At 41.1% G+C, this 14,286-nt stretch overlaps 1 long non-coding RNA gene across 6 annotated transcripts in view; it reads right to left on the bottom strand.

Annotated features, from left to right (window-relative positions):
* Positions 1 to 834: 834 nt before the first annotated feature.
* LOC128702289 (uncharacterized) overlaps positions 835 to 14,286 on the bottom strand; it is a 29,848-nt gene continuing 16,396 nt past the window's right edge. The window contains exons 3-6 of one of the 6 annotated variants that reach the window (XR_008409072.2): positions 11,645 to 11,800; positions 8,445 to 9,620; positions 7,721 to 7,912; positions 835 to 1,331 (exon numbers count right to left, since the gene is read on the bottom strand). This is a non-coding gene — a long non-coding RNA (uncharacterized lncRNA). The remainder of the gene's footprint in view (positions 1,332 to 7,720; positions 7,913 to 8,444; positions 9,621 to 11,644; positions 11,801 to 14,286) is intronic. The other 5 variants (XR_011394236.1, XR_011394237.1, XR_011394238.1 and 2 more) reach the window with 5 other exon arrangements.

Raw genomic sequence — 14,286 nt, 5'->3', positions numbered from 1 at the left:
TTTGATTATAATAATAATCAACCCAAATTCATTCCTTTAGCCGCCACAGCAATTTGCCACTTTTCCAGAGATTTCTTATTGGAGAGGCACTGCTTTGTCTGCATCAATAATAATTTTTCTCCAGATTGAGGGTGTAGCACTACCCTCTTCCTGCTTGCCATTAATTACTTTGAAGATTAAGACACTTATGCAACATATTCTACAAGATTGATGGACTGATTAACTCATCCTCTCTTTACGCCTTTATATTGGACTGATGAATTATTATTATTATTATAATCAAAAAGAAGCGCTAAGCCACAAGGACTATACAGTGGACTGATGAAGCCACTGTGTGGCAAAACGTTTCCTGAATAACGATTCCGTATCTCAATCTTCAAACCATTCAAGTGCCCTTGTGCAGGCATCACCTTTAGTAATGTCTGCATCAAAGTGGTGCCTTGATCCAAAAAATTGAACCTCTCCTATGGGCTTAGTGCTTCTCCCCCCTGATAATTCTAAAAAAAAATTTTTTTTTCCCCTCATGAGAGGCTCCTTGATGTTGACTAGGGATTTTTGATTCAAGTAATTGACCTTGGATCCCAAGCAGTCCTGTAGCTATAGGAACTGCATACTAGACTATTTTCTTATTTTCTATGATAGCCTCCTATTTTTACTGACATTTCCCATGATAGGCTATCAAAAGAAAAACTCCTAGAAAATGGGAATGAAAAATTTGTCTTTTTTCAACAATTCTATGAGACTTAATATACATACATATAAAAGGAAAAATTAAAATTTTTTTTTTTTTTTAATTTTTATTTTAACTTGTACAAATGGCTGATTTAGGATGTGGGAAAGAGGAAATACAGGGACCCCCCCCCCCTAAAAAAAGTGTGGGGAAGGAGAGGTAAGAGAAAGGGATTAAAGCAGGGAAGGTGAGGAAACAGAGATGGGAGAGAATACATGAAAGGACAGGCAAGAAATTTGGAAGGAGTAGAGGAAAATATGTGGTGAGAGCATGAAGGATGAGAAATGTGTGTTGGGGAGAGATCAGGAGGGTATATAGAGTGACTTAAGATAGCTGAGAAGGCAGGAATACAGGCCACTGTGGGCTTTGGTTACCAAGTAATATGTGGTAGTCTTACTAGCTATGAGGATTGCTGTGCTGCTGTTTGCTTACAACAATAGGTCTTCCCCAAGTCACATGTGTGCCTCTTGCACCCCCTACAAGCTGATTAGTCTCATTAGGAAACCCATAGAAGTCCTGTGTTTATGGGCTTGTTCCATTCCCTGAGGTACTGCCTTTCATACACACATGATGCCAGTTTCAAGCCTTGCCACAACTCTATCTGTAAAATAAGGATGTGCAAAAGTTATTAGTGAGGGATTGATTGGGAAAGAGGAAACCCATAGGAATTACATTATCAGGAGGAAAGGGGGTGTGAGCTAAACCCATGAGGGTCATGTAATACTTTATAGGAATGGGAGGCAATAACCACATTCAATTCAAAGAAAAGGGTGGAGCTCCAATTCCTTGGTTCAAGAGTACAAAAAGGTTTAGCTAAGGTTGAAACTAGGGACTGCAGGTCATGCAGCACCGCCTGAAGGACAAGTTCAATTCCTTATATTAAGGAACTTTGACCACACACACATTCTTTACTCAGCAATTACCTCCCTGGGCCTACAATGAAAATTACAATTTATTCACAAAATTTTAATTATCACAGGTTGTATACGCTAATGGATCTAAGCAGGAGTCTACTGGGAATGCAGCATCTGATCTTATGCAATTTCCCTAGTTAAGAATGATAAGAATTTGTCGAGTTACGCCTAAGAATTAACCGAGCATCTACACTGCAAATTGAATTGTTTGCCATCCTAATGACACTGAGCTTGACTATGATTACTACTGATTCTACGTCATCACTGAAGGCTCTCGACTCTCCTAATGAATACCAACATGTTCATTGGAGAACCCAGATAAAATATCTGGGAAACGGGAATTAATATACAATTGTTATGGATTCCAACACACACTTGATTACTTCATGATAAAGTTGATATGATAGCCAGAAAAAAGTACCCTGAAGGAAAACTCTGGTGTATCTGTGTCTAGCATTAGGAATATTTGGAGTAAATAATGAAACTGAATGTTGTAGAAGCCTGAGTAGATCTATAACATGAATGTAGACAAATGTTTATGGAGCAACTTGCAATGTGAACAGACTGATGCAGTAGCCAGGCTTGGTTACTTAACTGTCCACTTACTGAGGAATATAGACAGCATAACAACATATGTGATATGTCAAGAGATCTTATTAATGAAAATAAGATGTTAATTTTAAGCCAGCCCGTAATGCTATGCATATAAATGGCTTTGGCATGCTGCTCTTACCTGTATTTTTTGTACCTCTGTATGCTTAAATTACTAAATAAATAAATAAACAAATTTCCTAAATTTGCTTGCAACAGGTAAGTGAACTGTAGATATAAATCCAGATGTACTCCTGTAAACCCTTTTGAGGCCTAGGAACTAGGCCTTTTGTGTATCCATATGCTCTTGCACTACCATCCCTCTTCAAGGGGGGCTCCTTGGCGTGGTGAAGAGGCTCTTGGTCTGAGGAATTAGCCCTGTCGGTCTTCTTCCTCAGACCGAACCTAATTACCCCCCAATTCTCCCCTCCCCTATCCCATCCTCCCCTTTTTCCATTCCTCCTCCTCCTCACCCCTCTTTTTGGCCTTTGGGATTTCTCCCACAGGCGCGCTAGTTCCTACGTAGGGGAAAGGACACCGGGGTCCATCCCATTCCGTTGAGGTTCTTGGCGGTGGCGTAGTTTGCCGTGGAATCTGGATTGCCTGGAGATGTCCCGATCCCTCTCCGGTATCGCGGAGTAGCTTTGGGTGTCTTTTGGGCGACGGGTGTATCTCAGAAGTGCGTGCCTTGGTGGTCTGCTTGTGCTCGTGCAGTACGTTTGAAATGTGCTGCATGGGGCAGGTACCGGTACAATAGAACCGCTGAGAAACTTGTTGATTTTAAGCAGAAGCGTGCGATCGCTCGCTGTGTCATCCGTGAAGCTAAACGCACTTGTTGGCGAGACTATGTTTCCACCATCACCTCTGCTTCTTCTATGAGTGCAGTCTGGAAAAAAGTGAGGAAATTGAGTGGTAAATACTCTCCTGACCCGGCTCCTGTTCTACGGGTCACTGGTGTTGATGTAGCAAACCCTCTCGACGTTGCCATTGAACTTGGCACACATCTGGTCCGTATTTCCCGAGGGCTCCATCTATGCCCCTCGTTTCTTTCCTCAAAGTCTGCCAGAGAGTTAGTACCCTTGGACTTTTCTTCTCTCAGAGAAGAACAGTATAATGTGCCTTTTACACTTCAAGAACTGGAGGCAACGCTCTCAGCTTGCCGATCATCGGCAGCTGGGCCTGACGACATTCATATTCGTATGTTACAACATTTACATCGGTCAGCCCTTGTAGTCCTCTTACACCTCTTCAATCTTATTTGGGCACAAGGAGTTCTTCCCCAGCTGTGGAAATCTGCCATTGTTCTCCCTTTCCGCAAACCGGGTACTACAGGACATGATGCCTCCCACTATCGCCCCATCGCTCTTACTAGTGCAGTTTGCAAAGTGATGGAACGCCTCGTAAATCGACGTTTAATGTGGTATTTAGAGACTCACAACAGTCTCTCCGCTAGTCAATATGGCTTTCGTAAGGGTCGTTCTACCATAGACCCCTTACTACGCTTGGATACGTATGTTCGTAATGCCTTTGCGAATAATCACTCAGTTATTGCCATATTTTTTGATCTTGAGAAGGCATATGACACAACTTGGAGGTATAATATTTTGGCCCAGGCCCATTCCTTAGGCCTCCGAGGCAATCTACCATCCTTCCTTAAGAACTTTTTAACTGACAGACATTTCCGTGTTCGAGTCAATAATGTTCTTTCCCCGGACTTCGTCAAAGCTGAAGGTGTCCCTCAGGGATGTGTTCTAAGCACAACACTTTTTCTCCTTGCTATAAATGATTTGGCCTCTGTTCTTCCACCCAATATTTGGTCATCACTCTATGTTGATGACTTCGCTATTGCTTGTGCAGGCGCTGACTGTCACCTTATTGCAGTTTCTCTCCAGCATGCAGTCGACCGTGTTTCCACTTGGGCCACCACACATGGGTTTAAATTTTCAAGTACCAAAACTCACCAAATTACTTTCACTAGACGCTCTGTTATCTCCGATCATCCTTTGTATCTCTATGGCTCCCGTATCCCCGAACGTGATACAGTCAGGTTTCTAGGCCTTCTCTTTGACCGTCGGTTATCCTGGAAACCTCACATTACCTCTCTGAAGACAACTTGTCACAGCCGGCTAAACCTTCTTAAAACCCTTGCTCATCTTTCCTGGGGAGCTGATCGTCGAACTCTGCTTCGCCTACATTCAGCCCTCGTTTTATCGAAACGAGATTATGGTGACCAGATTTATTCCGCGGCCTCTCCTGCTACTCTCTCTAGCCTTAACTCTATCCATCACCAAGGCTTACGTTTGTGCCTTGGTGCTTTTCGCTCTTCCCCTGTTGAGAGCCTCTATACAGAAGCAAATGTTCCATCCTTGTCTGATCGCCGTGATGCCCATTGCCTTCGCTACTATGTACGCTCTCACGATCTACACAATCCTTCCATTTATAGAATGGTCACCGATATTAGTAGACATTCTTTATTCGTTCGCCGCCCCTGTTTGCTCCGTCCCTTTTCTCTTCGCCTACATTCACTCTTGTCTTCCCTTCAGTTACCACCTTTATATGTTCATGTAGCATCTCACTTTTTCCTACCCCCCTGGGAAGTTCCAGCTGTTTGGGTCTGTTCTTTCTCACTCCCTTGCTCGAAAGCTCAACTGCCTACGGTGGCTTCCCGCTCTCTTTTTCTTGATCACTTCCACTCCCATTCTCATGCCACCGCTGTGTACACAGATGGCTCTAAGTCTTCAGACAGCGTCGGATTCGCAGCAGTGTTTCCAGACAGCGTCGTACGGGGGCATTTACTATCTTCAGCTAGCATTTTTACTGCTGAACTGTATGCCATTCTTGCAGCACTTATTCGTATCGCATCTATGCCTGTGTCATCATTTGTAGTAGTCTCAGACTCCCTTAGTGCTCTACAGGCTATACGAAAATTTGATACATCTCATCCCCTAGTTCTCCGTATCCAACTTTGGCTACGCCGTATCTCTACCAAACATAAAGATATTGTTTTTTGTTGGGTCCCTGGTCATGTCGACGTACAGGGCAATGAACAGGCAGACACTGCTGCGCGGTCAGCAGTACATGACCTACCAATTTCTTATCGAGGTGTTCCATTTCTGGACTATTTTGCTGCAATAGCTACCCACCTTCGCACCCGTTGGCAACAACGTTGGTCAACTCTGCTCGGTAACAAACTTCATTCTATTAAACCGAGCATAGGTTACTGGCCGTCTTCTTGTCATCAGTGCCGAGGTTGGGAGACCACTCTCTCCCGCCTTCGCATTGGCCACACTCGTCTTACTCATGGAGAGGCACCCTGTTCCTCTCTGTGAGCAGTGTCAAGTTCCAGTATCGATTAGCCACATTCTGTTAGACTGCCCTCTCTATCAACGAGCACGCAGAATTTACCTCCAACGTTGTCTTTGTTCTACTACTCTCTCTTTACCTTCCCTTCTTGCTGATGGACCCTCCTTTAATCCTGACTCTCTCATTGACTTCTTGACAACGACTGATTTACTCCACAAACTCTGATGATACTTTTCGCACTCCCCTCAGCCCTTTCTAGTTCAGTCTCTTGCTGCCCTTTACCCTTTCACCATCCACTGCCCCGCTGTTATCCGTAACCTATTACTCATCCATCTCCCTTTTGCCACCTGATGCCCTCGCTTCCTTCCTGCCCTGCAGCGCTGTATAGTCCTTGTGGCTTAGCGCTTTTTTTTTATTATAATAATAATAATTGCACTACCATCCACAAGATGGATAAGGGTGCAAAATCTTCAATTTATTAAAATATGTTCATATTAAAATGATATCTTGAATGCAATGGTAGGGCAGGCCTCTACCAAAGCTTTTACTTCTGTTTCTAATGAACTTTATGGAGGCAACACTAACAATACCTGCCCATACATTTTAGACAAGCAGATAAGTGTTTTTGTATAACTGCCATTCATCAGGCACATTTCACAAATGCCCTCATGCAATTGCACTTCAATGTAATAACATGTAGCAATATCTATGAAGAAGCAAAGAGTGGTCACATAGCCTGCAATATATGGGGATGGATTTACCTTCATGGTGTGGGAGAGTTGGCTCAGATTGAACAATGGTTCAATATGGACCAGTATCTTGAAATACTGAAGGTCATGTTTCCCTCTGTTTGGGCCTATGCTTTCCCATTCCCTGAAAAAAATCTTCATGAATAATACTTTATACTGCCAGGGATGTGCGGCAGTGGTTCCATGAGCAGAGGGATATCAACTATTTTCCTGTATGTGTTAACATACATATCCAAGTTTTTCCTTTTCTCCCTCTGTCTTTTTCTAACTGTACTGTATGTAGATCACAGTGCACATGCATGAATAAATTTCTGTTGCATATTACTACTGTGACAATATATGATAGTATATCTAGGTTTCCATTTACTGGTATGGAACAGCAACAGATTAGGAGACTTGCAAATGTGCCTTGCCTCATTTGGGGTTTGACTATGTCCCCTTTTTCGTGAACTGAGTTCACTAACTGCTGCTTTGAGTTTTTTCATACAACTGTGATTGCAAATAAAATTTGTTCTCAAAAACTTAGCCTCACTTAGCATAGTTTTTTCAACTGCTGCCACAATCCGCAACTAGACTCGTTTCTGTCCCTGCATGATTCACAGATAGTATCCTTTGTATCACATAACCCTGGTCACCCTGTATGTTAACACAAGCAACATGCCTAACAGTTTTGACTCGAAGCTTCCTATAGGCATGGCAAGTATAGCTCAACTTCTACAACATATGTAGCAGCTATAACAACCCTCCCAAGAGGTCCAGGGCCTGTACATCAACAATTTCAAAAGTTCCATAGGTTTTAGAACATTATGCACAAGCCAACTTCCTGTAGATAAACACCCTCACAATGCCCAGGAACTAAATCAACCCACTCAAGAGGCCCCACCCTCAAGCTCAGCCCAATCAAACACTATAAAATTATTAGAGAAAACTCCCAAACTTGCTAGGTCATTTATGTTTTTTTTTTATACTAGCCACAGAAACTCCTTTTCATGAGAGGGAGGTTAAACTCACTCTTATATTATAGAAGCCAACTGACTGATTTTTAATGAAAGAAAAATATTGTTGAGAGTTTAGTCTATCACAAGTGGTAGCAAGATTACCACCACTATTTCCACTTACTGCATGGAAACCAATATTCCAATTAGTGTAAGGAATCAATAAACTATGACTTAGCCAAATAACAATACAAATCTTCATCAGACCAGAATATGCCAATGGTAAACGTTTGAGCTCTTAAACTGGAGTAAATTTGTAAATAAAAGGTGCTGTTTCTGTGGCAATATCTTGAAAATGGTTTTTTGTTACAGATTATCTAGTATGCTTTCCATCCAATGGACCACGTTCACTGGAGTGGGCATTTTGATAAAATGGATTTTTATTACACACCCCCTCTCCTCCATTAGTCAGTTATAATGAAGCTTTACTGTGCTTACTTGCTGTCCACACTACATCCTGGGTTCATTGACTGATGAACTTGCACTAACTCTGTATTGAGAGTGGGCCCGGCAAGGCTACACCTTGGTGGTACAGGGATGAAGGATAGCAGATGGGTGGAGGCAGCCAAAAATGAGCTTGATGGCCACCTCTGGAGAGGTGCTCAGCACAACAACTTCATCTAGTTCAACCTGAAAATTAGTACCATAATGTAATTCATAATGAATATGGTTCATTAAAGGATGGTGGATGAATTTGGTAGGGTGTGCAAAAGAAGAAAATTAAAGGTGAATACAGGAAAGAGTAAGGTTATGAGGATAACAAAAAGATTAGGTGATGAAAGATTGAATATCAGATTGGAGGGAGAGAGTATGGAGGAGGTGAACGTATTCAGATTGCAATTAATGCCTACACTAATAACAAGAATCCTTTAATACCTAAATCAGGGAATTTTCTTAACAATACTTACTGCATCTTTTTGATCATGTTCCATTATTTGTGAAGGAAAACTTTTAAGGAAGGATGGGACAACGTAAAATTTTTTGCACATACCAATACTAAATTTTAGGACAATACTGAAACTGACGCCATCAAAAGTAGCTGATACTGTACTGTACTAACTGATACCAGTACCAATACCATTAAAATTAGCGGATACCAATACGAGTGCCATCGAAATTATCTGATACTGATACTTTGGCATGTCCCTACTTTTAAGCATACCTCTTTTATTTGTAAATGTGGGGTTTTGCTCTCCCTGCTGATGGCGCTAAGAATTCTTTCTACATTATGGCATCACTATGTAGTTTTAGCATCTCTTCTTTCTTCATCTCACTCTTTGCAGCTCACTTTTTTAACACTGCAGTTACCACAGTAGTACTGAATTTACAGGCACATACTATAACCCAGCTCAAAGGTTTATGGATACTCTACAGGATGAAACCCACAAGTTAGCTAACACCCAGGTACTTATTTACTATGTGAAGAGGGGCAGACAAGAGCTTCAACCAGTTTAAGACTGAACCAGGGGCCTGGGTGCAAGCCCAAGCCTTTGATTCATTCCTCCTACCACTGAGCTACGAGGTGCTAATACTGAGCCTTGACACTAAACATTCCCAACTATTAATACAAGTTTAATCAGGTATTATATGTACTCTATTGATATCCTTTATCATCTTACATTTCCTAAGCAAAATTTGCAGATATTCATTCTCTGGGTAACTGATGAGTTCAACTTTTTTTTTTATCCATGCAGATGGAAAGTGCAATTTTAAGTGTACTGATAACTTTAAGAGGACATTAATGTTAGTTATCAAAGTCATATAATCACTACTTCTAATTAGTATTAACCCGTAAACGGTCCAAACGTACATATACGTTTTTTCAACATTTGAAAGTATGTAAAAAAAGTAGATCTTTTTGTTTTTCTACATTTGAAAATGTGTAAAAAAAACTTTCATCTATTTTTTTTGTTATATTTGAAAATATGTAAAAAAAAATTAGATCTACTTTTGTAGCACTACACATGTGAACGTAGATCTGCTGGGACCGTTTACGTGTTAATATGAAATTCAAATGTTATTACACACCAGTGAAGCTAATTAGTACCAGTTATCATAATTACAATCCAGTGAGGCAGACTGGTGTCAAGTATCATTTAGAGCACTAAGGAATGTGTTGAGGGAAGTGTCAGGGGAGGTGACTGAGATGATGAGTCAGTTTGAATAGCTACATTGACAGTCCTCGTGTCTCGCTCATGTTGGTTCTCAACTTCCACGACTGCTTTGGCCCAACGAGGATGATGCGTCTGGCAGGCCCTCACGTCATCTACTCTGAGCCATCACTAATGATGGCAATACTAGAGCACTGTGAGCATTTGATGCATTCTTGCTTCCACTGCTGCAATGATCAAGACTGCTATTGCATGCATCACAGCCCTATAGAAAAATTTATAAAAAGATTTATATACTTTTTCACATGCATGATATTGTCTCTTTCTATGGTGGATAAGTATGCCACTAGTATCCAGGAAACACACAGATTCTGAGAACATTCTCCAATAAAACAACTTACTCCTGGCCTCACTCTTCCCAACACCAAAGTGCATCAGCAATGAAAATTTTACCCTTGCTGCTCTTTCTTCTTTCAACAAACCGGCCGTATTCCATCGAAGCAGGGTGGCCCAAAAAGAAAAACAAGTTTCTATTTTTAACTTTAGTAATGTATACAGAAGGGGTTACTAGCCCCTTGCTCCCAACATTTTAGTTGCCTCTTACAACACATGACTTACAGAAGAAGAATTCTGTTCTGCCTCCCCATGGAAACAAGATGAAATAAACAAGAAAATAGAAGAAACCCCAGAGGGGTGTGTATATATATATGCTTGTACATCCAAGTGTAGTGTGACCTAACTGCAAGTAGAAGTAGCAAGACGTACCTGAAATCTTACATGTTTATGAGACAGAAAAAAAGACACCAGGAATTCCACCATCATGTAAAACAATTATAGGCTTCCATTTTACACTCACTTGGCAGGACGGTAGTACCTCCCTGGGCGGCTGCTGTCTACCAACCTACTACCTAAAACCCTTGCTAATATTGCAGATAATGTTGAGCTTAGATGAAGTGAAGGTCAACCATATTGGTTATGATACTATCGATGTGCAAATATAACTCAGAACAGCTCAATGTCAGTGACAAAAATGTGCACCATTTTTAACACTTTTTTTTCCTCCCTGCCATTATGCCAGAGGATACAAATGAAGTCCTGGAGATAAATCTTGAACAGATCAGGATGATGATAAATTACGCAAGATCAAAGTCACTGGTGACATTGTCCTCAGACAACTTCACAGATTAAAACCAAACAAGGAATATAAGGAGAACTTAAGTCAACCATTAGCTGGTCTCTTCATCACTACTAATGGGTATCATACTAGTGGATAATGGCATAAGATATAGGTCCTTAGTTTCACACATACAAATCAACATAATTTCAATTTGTAGATGAATGGTTCAGAGAACCGACATGTTGATAAATTAGACACATCTGCAACTCTTGGGTATCTAAAGATACCCAAGATTTGCAGATGTGTCTAATTTATCGACAATTTCAATTGTGGGAACTGATGAAATCAATAATTTGGGATGCAATTTAAAGCCACCTAGAAAAATACAGTTTAACCCATGAATCTCAGCAAGGTTTTCACAAAGAGCATTCATCCCTTACAAATTTCCTCAGCATGTACCAACCTTAACTAACCTTGTCCAGGTTGATTTAGTACATTAAGATGATCATGGTATGTTTCTACTCTGCAACCATCACTTATGTGGGAGTGTTTTTAGAAATGTGACTATCACGTGCTTTTAGCATCCTATGGTGCTGTATAGCCCTTGTGGCTTAGCGCTTCTTTTTGATTATAATAATAATATCCTATGGAGAGGTTGCATGGACACTGGGGTCGTCCCACAGTTACTAAAAACAACAGACATAGCCCCACTCCACATAGGGGGCAGTAAAGCAATAGCAAAGAACTATAAACTGATAGTGCTAATGTCCCATATCATAAAAATCTTTGAAAGGGTTCTAAGAAGCAAGATCGTCACCCATCTAGATACCCATCAGTTACACAACCCAGGGTAGCATGGGTTTAGAGCAGGTCGCTCCTGTCTCTCCCAACTACTGGATCACTACGACAAGGTCCTGCATGCTATAGAAGAAACAGAATGCAAATGTAATACACAGACTTTGCAAAAGCCTTCGACAAGTGTGACCATGGTGTGATAGTGCACAAAATGAGTGATAAAGGAATAACAGTAAAAGTTGGTAGATGGATCTATAATTTCCTGACAAATAGAACACAAATAGCAGTAGTCAACAGGCAGCTACGGTGAAAAGCTGTTTCGCAAGGCACAGTACTCACTCCCATCTTGTTCCTCATCCTCATATCGGACAGACAGGGATATAAGCCACAGTGGCATGTCTTCCTTCGCAGATGACACTCTAATCTGCATGACAATGTCCTCCATTGAAGACACTGCAAGGCTCCAGGCGGACATCAACCAAATCTTTCAATGGGCTGCAAAAAACAATACGAAGTTCAATGATGAGAAATTTCAACTACTCCAATATGGTAAACGTCAGGAAATTAAAATTTCATGGGAGTATAAAACAAATTCCAACCACACAATTGAGCGAGAAACTAACGTCAAATACCTGGGAGTGAAAAAAACCATACCACGGGTAGGGTTTGAACCCACGGTCAGAGTCTCAAAACTCCAGACCGTCTCATTAGCCACTGGGTCAGCTAACTTCAATAAGATTCGTCCAACTAGGTATATTTCTACACCATAGGAAGGTTAGCATAGGCACCACTGTGTCCACAAATGCATTTGTGGACATAGTGGAGTTTTGAGACTCTCTGACCGCGGGTTCAAACCCCACCCATGGTATGGTTTGTTTGCAATCATGTCATTACAATTTCATGAGACCTGGGAGTGATCATGTTGGAAGTTCTCACCTTCAAGAACCATAACACTATCAATTGCATCTGCTAGAAAAATGACAGGATGGATAATGAGAACCTTCAAAAGCAGGGATGCCAAGCCCATGATGACACTTCAGATCGCTAGTTTTATCTAGGCTGGAATATTGCTGCACCCTAACAGCACCTTCTAAGGCAGGTGAAATTACTGAACTAGAAAATGTAGAGAACCTTCATGGCACGCATAACTGAGATAGAACGCCTCAATTACTGGGTACGCTTGAAGTTCCCAAACCTTTACTCCCTAGAACGCAGGCAGGAGAGATACACGATTATATACACTTGAAAAATCCTAGAGGGATTAGTACCAAACTTGCACACAAAAATCACTCCCTACAAAAGCAAAAGACTCTGCAGACAATGCAACATCCCCCCCCCAATGAAAAGCAGGGGTGCCACTAGCACGTTAAGAAACAACACAATAAGTATTAGGGGCCCAAGACTTCAACTGCCTCCCAGCATACATAAGGAAGATTACCGATAGACCCCTGGCTGTCTTCAAGCAGGCACTGGACAAGTACCTAAAGACAGTACAGTGGAACCTCAAATTTCTAATATATCGCTTATCGAACTCTTCAAAAATAGAACCCTTTTTTCGAACCAACTTTGTCCCAATTATCGAATTCGCCCCTATTTTCGAACTGCCGGGTACCGGACCTGTCCGGCAGCCCGCTCTGTCCGTGTCCCCACGCAGGAGCTGTGAGCCAGTCTGGTTTTGTTGATGCTTGAGTGAACACTAACCTGAGATCTCATTCAAACATTTTACGATTATTTCATTGTGGTTAGTGCTTGTGGGACTGTGAAATAAGCTACAATGGGAGCAATTAAACTTGCTAGTGGTACCCCTGTGGTAAAGAAAGTGAGAAACACCATAGATGTGAGGAAGGAAATAATACAGAAGTGGAATGATGTCCAAATGTTTGTGGAGAAGTACCACCCTGAGCAAGCTGAACCAAGCCATCTTTGCAACAAGTTCAGTGACAGAACCATGTTCCATTTTAGGGAAATCTTAAGGGGGGAGAATGGGATTATATTTTTTTTTTTTTGTTTTCAACCGATTTATTTTATTTTTGGTGTACTTTTAGAGGTGCATATATAGTTTAATGTGACAAAGTTTCAGTATGATTGGCCAACAAACAACAGAAAAAAATATTAACATAATTTTGATATAGGACTGTGGACAGTTATTTTGTGAGATAGGGGTCCAGTGACTCAAGCTGGGCCTAGTGGCATTAAAAGACAGAAGGGAAGTAACCCCAGAGAGAGCTTTGATACCTGAAGTCCTCATGGAGGGGGATTCTCCTTCCAAACACTAACCCCAACTCCCTCTCTCCTCCTCCCTATCTTCCAGATGCCATCACCACTCTTCAATAAAGGTAAGTAATTTCTTGTAAAACGTTGTAGTTATTTTATATGCTATTTTTCTATTTAAATTTTTATTAATACATAATTGAACACTGGACATTTTTTGTTGAAGATTGAGACACTTATGCAGCATATGGGAAACTTTATTCATTGGACTTAACGAAACTTTTTCGCCACACAGTGGCTTCATCAGTCCAATACAAAGAGGAAGGCGTAAGGAGAGGAGGAGAATGAGGTAATCAGTCCCTCAACCTGGAGTCGATGTGTTCAGTCCATCAAGATTGATGGACTGAACACATCGACTCCAGGTTGAGGGACTGATTACCTCATTCTCCTCCTCTCCTTACGCCTTCCTCTTTGTATTGGACTGATGAAGCCACTGTGTGGCGAAACGTTTCCTGAATAAAGTTTCCCATATGCTGCATAAGTGTCTCAATCTTCAACTTGTCGGTTTTTCAAACCATTCATCACTACATTTGTTGTGTATATGTAAAAGCATAATTAATCTATAAAATGTATTTTTTTTCGTGAATATTTTTGGGTTTCTGGAATGGATTAATTGTATTTCTTATGGGAAATATTGCTTCGCTTTTCGAATTTAGAACTCCTGGAACGGATTAAGTTCGATATTTGAGGTTCCACTGTACCTGACCAGC

This window comes from Cherax quadricarinatus, chromosome 80 (genome assembly GCF_038502225.1).
Source record: "Cherax quadricarinatus isolate ZL_2023a chromosome 80, ASM3850222v1, whole genome shotgun sequence".
In the NCBI taxonomy this organism is placed as follows: Eukaryota; Metazoa; Arthropoda; class Malacostraca; order Decapoda; family Parastacidae; genus Cherax; species Cherax quadricarinatus.
This window is presented reverse-complemented; position numbering and strand designations above follow the sequence as displayed.